An 8124-nucleotide genomic window follows, 5' to 3' on the forward strand; every position below is an offset into this window, starting at 1 on the left:
TCCTTTTTTTTTTTTTATTCCTTCGAATATGATTTTTTTTTATGAAATAATTTGCATTGACACAACATTTATTTATAACCATAAAGTATGTAACATGAATACATAGGCAAACTTGCGGTAATTTCTTTGATGTACTGCTAAGTGCTAAGGATGCCAATTGCCTGACTTGACACTTGCTTCTTTTTTATTAGTGAGTCAAATAATGGGCACGTGCATTTTATTTTTATTTTATTTTTGCTCCATAAAAACATCATTGTTTAGCAAGGAACTTTTCATGAAGTTACTTTATGATCCCCAATATTATACTATAAGATTGAAACAATATAGAAAACAAAGTCAAGCCATCAAGAGGGGAGAAGTGAAATTTTAACCATCATCTCAATCATAGACACAAGTAAAATGTACCAAAATGCAAGGCAAGAAGCACAAGTGAAGGAATGTTTCGAAAGGGCAAGAGTTACATAAATGGACAAGGAGAAACGGACGAGCATGTAAGTAAGAGTCGACAGGGCGAATGTATCGGGGTAGCCGCCCCTGCCGGTTGGGAGAGAGAGAGACGGACAGACGACTAATTTAATTACTAAACGTCTAGCATCAGTAGTTTTTACATTTGCAAATTGTAGATAGTGCTACTACTGATATAGAATAACTTCACGAGATGGGATGATGGAATTTGGATGGGGCCGTGCGCTGGCTGGCCGGTGCCGTGTTTGAATACTACTAGTAGAGGCCCATTATCGATCGGATTTTTCCTGATGTGGAATCTCTTCTGAACTCTCCTCTGTCCCTGACACCAATTGCCATTAGCCTTAGCCACCCCTTTTCTCTCTCTCTGCAGCCCTGCACTGCACAAATATTCCCTTCTTGTCTGGCAAACCCAGCTGTGGTTCTTGGGATTTATCACTCTTTTGCATTTCTACACATATTACTGTAGAATCAAACTTCAATTTTTCAAGACAATTATCCAACAAAATTTTAATTTTTCAAGGCAGTTGTACACTTGTACTTTGATTTCCTTCGTATTTTTAGAGGAGAAAAACAAAGGGTTCTTCTTGTTTTACTTACTATTATATTTGAAAAATTAAAAGAATGAGCTTATGTCTCTGCCTGATTACGAGTTTCCCAATTCATTCCCCTGCACGCTAATGTGATGATGCTGGGTCTAATTTAATCTTTTTCCAGAGCATGAAGGAAACATCCCTTAGTGGTCTCGGCGTGCTCCTTGCCATAGCCTCTGGCTACGCATTATCTTTTAATATTCTATTAACTCATTGTTTATTATTTGGAAGGAATGTCATGTAAAGCTTCCCTGCAACGTTGCACGGCAATTTTCGATCTTTTCTCTAGGATATAGATATATTTCATTATCACTTAATTGACTGTTTCTAAAAAAAAATGGAAATATGTACAAATGGGGATTATTTAAATTTATTTTACAACTATTTCCATCCAAAAAAACATTATTGTATTTATTAACTAGAAGCTTTGTTTTGCTCATTTCACTTGGCGTGCAAGCTCTAGCATCAAGAATGTCTTCAGCTTATTTATTAAGAATTAACGTGGGTCATGTGGGGAGCACCAAGTGCAACAAGTGTGAGCTAAACTAGAATCAGCTGCCTCAGTATTTGACTGAAAAGTAACTTAACAAAAGTTTAAGGTTAGGGGGAGTTGAGCCTGGAGCTTCGAAAGCATTAAGCTCTCGAATTTAGTGGAAAATTAAAATCAAATAACTTCACTTGCATGCAAACCTGGTGAAGAATACACCACGAACTAACTTTTTGAATGGAAGGGGCAGCACGTGAGCTTGAAGGTCCCAAATTCCAGTCTTTCCTCCTGGTTTTACTCAACAGATAAACAGTCTTGCCAAGAGCGTTGGGCCGCGCAGCAATGTCGGGCTACGAGATTCTTTGGTCCAATCCTCCTTATTCTTAATTAAGCACAGAAAATTTTTATAATGACAAAATCACACACTATAGGATCTCGTAATAACTCATGTTAATATTTTTTTTTAGACTTAAAAAAAAGAGATTTGAACCTTACTCTTTAAGCAGAGAAATCATAAACTAACTAATAAACCAAATAATTAAGTGACATGTTAATATTTTTACTAATCCCAAAATGGAAAACCTCTATCCTATCTCTATTTTCTTTTTTTCTTCCCTTTTTAAGTGAAAATGTTAGAAACAAGATTGGGCTTTCTGTAGATTTAATAAATGAAAAACTATATAAAGTGTTAAGTGTTTTGATAATTACTACTGTATGTATCTACATATCACATGGTGATTTGAATGCATAAAAGAAAAGCCAAAGACTTTAAATGAATGAAATCTCAAAATACACATGTATTCAGATTTTTTCAAACTTTATCAACAATTTGAGAGTATATGTAATCAATTTAATATTATAAATCTTGATAAGCTTTACGGATTGCGATGATATATAAAAAATTTCAAAGTAAAAATGTAGCAACTGCTTTTCAATACACAAGCAAACCTATGTTTATGTTGGACTTGAAATTATGGTAAAACATAAAAATAGATGAATGATGCCTTTAATGTTGAGTTATTTAAAAATCTAATATAGACATATAAAAAATAAAATTCCTAACAAAAAATTGAGATTGTCTTATGTGGATACTTTATGCTTATTTTTAAATTGGTATTTTATTTAGAGAAAGGCTAGAATGCGATAAAGACTCTTAAATTTCAGTGGTAAAAGACTCGTTTCGGCATAAGCACAGCTTAAAAAAGTATGAATTATACAATGACACAATACATCATAGCTGCTCAAAAAGATTTTGACAGCACCTACTCACAAAAATAGCCCCTAAACAAAAAGAAAAATTAGATTGAAACCATCAACACAAAAGCTAAAGAAAAGCAAGCCACAAAAAACAAAGGTTGCTGCTCCTTAGTCGACCTAAAGCCAAAACAGAGTGAACCTTTCCAAAACTAGGCACCAGAAAAAAAAAACTAGATGCTACAAAAATCAATGAGCGTCCTCGGAGTGCAATAACAGAAACCAGGGGCAACAAAGCCTCCTTAACTGCATTTTCCCTCAAAGAATCCTTTTGGAGAAGAACCCCTCCTTAAACAAGCATTGCTAACCCAAATCGTGGCACAAAAAACATAACATTACGAAAAGAGAGGCGAAGAAGCTGTTGTGTCACAAAAAAAAAATCCCCGAAGAAACTTAACATGGAACAAAGCAACCTTTCTCCAAGGAAAGAGGACCTCAAGCTTCATGAGCCCTCCTTATTCCATCAGCACACCACTCACAATCCCAGGAACATATGACCACCTACCTCTTGCCTTAAAAAAGTCAACCCCTTTTCCCCTCAACCCTTATACCAACAAAGCCTTCTTAACTCCTTTTTCCCTCAGAGAATCCTTTTGGAGAACCACTCCTTAAACAAACATTGGTGACCCACATCATGGCATAAAAAACATAACACTAAGAAAAGAGAGGCAAAGAAGTTGTTATGTCACAAAAAAGACAATCTCTAAAGAAACTCAACAGCATGGAACAAAGCAATCTTTCTCAAAAGGAAAAGGACCTCAAGCTTCATAAGCCCTCCTCGTTCCATCAACACACCACTCACAATCCCAAGAACATATGACCACCTCCCTATTGCCTTAAAAAAGTTAGCCTTTTTTCCCTTCGGCCCTTATACCAACCCTCACAACCAAAAGAAAGCCCACGTCCACATTCTACAGCTCACAAGTCCCTTCACCTCCACATACACTCATCCCATTTTCCCATAACCTAGAAGAAGCCCCTCAACAAAAGTTATCAAAGTAAAGAGAGGCGGTATTCCTCGTAACTAATGAAAACACTCAGCCACACCATAGGAAAAACCTCTAAGTTACACTAGATGAAGGGAAGTCAGCATGACCCTACACGAAGAGAAAACCCACAAGAGACTAAAAGCTTTGAACAATGAATGATGGATGATTTTTTCCTTTTTTCCTTTTTTTTTTTCTCTTTGAAGGCTAGACAACTATATAATTGAAACTAAAGACTCCACCCTTAGTAGCTCTCACCAAGATACTCTCCTCCCTAAAGAATAAATAGCCCATCAAATTTCATAAAACGAAAGATGGCTTTAGAAGAAAAAATTGAGAGAAACACCAAACACCATGCCAATCTTATACTATACCCCCCTAAGGAAGTAAAAACTAGCACAAGAACACACACTGCCCTTCCCAAACTCCCCCACCCAAAGAACGAAGGTAGAGACAAAGAACACCTTTAAAGACACCAACAGATCTCTAAGAATTACCTTTAAAAAGAATCAAGAAATAAGATGAAAAATCGAAAAATCCAAGTTGCTCATGAATAGAATGGCAACACCACTAGCAAAACCTATCCTTACAAAAAATTCTAACAAAACCTTAAAAACAAAACGCAAAGAGAGCAAACCAAAAGAAACAATTAGCAGCTCCTCCTTAATAGATCAAGAAACTATCAACCCTTAAAAACTAATAAACTCACTCTCTCTTAAACCCAACATTTGAACCAACCCCTCAAGCTAGTAAGTGTATATTTTGTTTTTTTGGTTTAATCTCTTTTTTTCTTTATTTTTTATTTTTATTTTTTTTACCTCATTTTACCTTTTTCTTCTTTTTCTCATTTTTTCCTCGTTTTTCCCTAACTTGTCTTTGTCTTTCATCTTCACATGCCTTGCTACCTACCTAACTACACTAAAAGAATCGTTAGTAGCAAAAAAATCCCACCACCTTGTGGACTTGCAAACATTAGGAAGTAAATCATTAATGTCACTAAAAGTCCAACAAAACAACAATGGTCATTGACAATGCCATAGTGACAAAGAAAAGGACACACCATTCTGATAGCACCATTAACCTCAAGACTTTTTTATAAGCATTATTGCTCACTGATAGTTAAAAAATCACCCTCTCTCAGTACTCTTGACTTGGAAAGATCATCAGCCAAACAATTTACTTTCTTAGGAATTTTCCTAATCTCTCATTCTCCAGTTTTTCTTTTAATTCCTTTTAAGCCTAGGATCTCCCTCTTTACCCTTTAGAGGGCTTTGCTCAGGTTAATGATCTAAATTACATTGTTGACCAAGTCACTTTCCATAAGCAAAAAGTGACTTGCCACCTATTTAGAAGCTCCAAACAATTTAAAAGCTTCTTTAATCGTTAACTACTCAACTGTGTTGATATCAACAACTTTTACTTACTTTGAGAATGAAATTTTAACACACCCCTCCTCGTCCATTAGGACTCCACCAATGGTTGCGGGGCTTGAGTTCCTTTTCACCGCTTTATCCACATTGAATTTTAGCCAACCGTTCCCTAGTGGTTCTCAGTTTGAGATCTTCTTCTTCGTGATCCTCAAAATCCGAATCCTACTCACTTTCAGGCTTCTAATGGTCTCATCCATCTGTTGAAATTCGTTTAGCCATTTGGCTCTTGCCCACTACGTAATCCTCACCCTAGCAATGTCGGAGCATTACTTACAATCTCATACTTTTTCTTAGAAGACAAGAGCATTACTTACAATCTCATATTTTTTCTTAGAAAACAAACTCATTCCTTATTAACCAAATGAACCACATGATAGAAAAGAACGCTAATTGACATAGTCTCTTGTCACCTTTGATCAACAGTTCGTTCCAATCCAAAAAGAACTATAAAGTAGAGGCATGGGACACCCAACAAAGACCCCATTGGTCAATCCGGCTTGACCAAAATTTCCAACTCTTCATGTAGCCAAAGAACAGATAGTCGACTGTCTTTTCCCTTACCTTGCATAGTGAACACATAGCTACTTCATGCTTAAGTAAGCCCCTATTAACTAATTCCACATTCACCATTACCTTACCCTTGATGATTCTCCAACAGAAGATTTCAACCTTCATTAGGACTATACTTGCCACAACTTCTCCTAGTAGCCACTCTTGATCTTGTTCTTTACTATTATCATTTTACAAAATAAGCTCACTGAATATGTACCATTAGGTCTCCATTTCCAAATCACCATGTCCTTATACTCTTTCACCATCAAGAACTTGCTAATGGTCTTAACCATATGCCTCTACTATTCTTCGTCCCATCTGAACAGATTACACCACAGTTCAACCTTGTATTGCCTCGCCTCTCTTACCCAATAACCATTCTCTTTCACTATTATTAATTGCTAAAACGTACACTCTTGGGTATTTTTGCCTCAAAGTAAGACGCTTGATCCATTCATCATTCTAGAAATTAAGGCATTCTCATTTCCCAAGATGTACCCTACATATTTTTGTACCCTTGAGTTGCCTTCGCAAATCTCTTTGATAGGTTTGATAATATTCTTCTAGATTAAATATTGGTGATTCATTATTCTTGACCCCAAAATAAGGTTTCTCAAATCACTTTCTTTTTTGTCCACTAAAATCCTTCTCCACAAACTATCTGTCACATTTTTATATCTCTTGATCCATTTATTAAGCAATGTTATGCTATTTGTTTGGAAATTAACCCACCATAATCCTCCATACTCTCTTTATATGTATATTGACTCCTAATCTACATAGTGAATCTTCATTTCATCAGTCGCTCCACTCCATAAAAATCTACATTGAATTTGCTCTAGTTCTTGACTCACACCAACTGGTATCCTCAACAATGATATGTAGAAAATTGACAAACTAGCAAAAACTGAACTAATAAGGGTAACTTTACCACCCATAGACAAAAACTTACCTTTCTATCCTGCCAATCTACTTTCGAACCAGTCCACCATCGACCGCCACATCTTTTTAAAGTTAATCCTAACCCTTAATGGGAGTCTTAAATACCTAGACGGAAACTTCTTCATCTTGCACCCAATCTTACAAGCCTATTGTTACACCTTTCCCTTCTCAAGGCTTACTCCAAAAAGGTCACTTTTTTTAAAGTTAATTCGTAGCCTTGAAATCAATTGGAAATATCTTAAAATTCTCCTCACATTCCAAAAAGATTCCCATTCTGGCTTGTACACTATAGCAATGTCATCAACGAATTGTAGGTGAGAGCTTGCGAGACTTCTATTACCTATCTCAATGCCTTTGCAAACACCTAACTCAATGCCTCACTCATTATAACACTGAAATCTTCAACAACACAATTACAGAGAAACAAAGATAATGAACATCTTTGTTTTAACCCCATCTTCATCTTGAATTGTCTTGATGGAACCCAATTGACAAGCACTGAGATCTTGACTGTTGAGATACAAGCCCTAATCCAACTCTTTCATTTCCCTCTAAAACCCATTTTTCTAAGCACAAAGTCCAAAAACTCCTAACTAAATGTGTCGTAAGCTTTCTCGAAATCCACTTTGAAAAATAGATACCCTTCCTATCTTTCCTCATGACAACCACCAATTCATTCCTTATAAGAGCGTAGTTCGTTAATTGTCTCCTTGATGAAAGTGAATTATCGATTGCTTATAACCTCTCCAATCATTGTCCTCATTCTATTTGCAAGCACCTTTTCGATAATCTTATAAATACTACCCATTAAGCTTATCGACCTATTATCTCTAATGTTCTCTAGAAAGCCACATTTGGGGATAAGGCTGATAAAAGTGGGGTTAATGTACTCGTCTATATTTCTAATTTGAACAAATTTCTCTATAAAGCGCATGAGTTCCCCCTTAATCACTTGCCACTGTTTTTTCAAGAAGTTAAGATTGAACCCATCCGACCCCGGGGCCTTGTCCCTATCACATGAATCTATAGGCTTCCAAACCTCTTACTTTGAAATCTCCCTCTTCAACTCCACTGCCCTATCCCTCTCAAGGACCCTGAAGTGCCTTTTTAAGTTTGTGACCTTAGCAACCCTATCCTCTCTATAAATCATCTTAAAATAATTCATAATGCTTTCCTTGATTTAATGAGCCTCTTCTAAAATTTGGTTCTTCATTTTGATACAAGGAATGAAATTTGACCTTCTTCTCGAGAAAGTAAATTAGTGAAAGAATCTGGTATGCTTATTAGACCTAGCAATTTTGGACACGACACGAGAAGATACGGGTTAAACAAGTTTTGGGTTTAGTTTTAACGTATTTCGTATCTAATTGTGTCTGACACATTAAGACACGAAAATTTTCATGTCTTAACGTGTC

The sequence above is a fragment of the Theobroma cacao genome, chromosome 2 (genome assembly GCF_000208745.1).
Source record: "Theobroma cacao cultivar B97-61/B2 chromosome 2, Criollo_cocoa_genome_V2, whole genome shotgun sequence".
NCBI classification, from domain to species: Eukaryota; Viridiplantae; Streptophyta; class Magnoliopsida; order Malvales; family Malvaceae; genus Theobroma; species Theobroma cacao.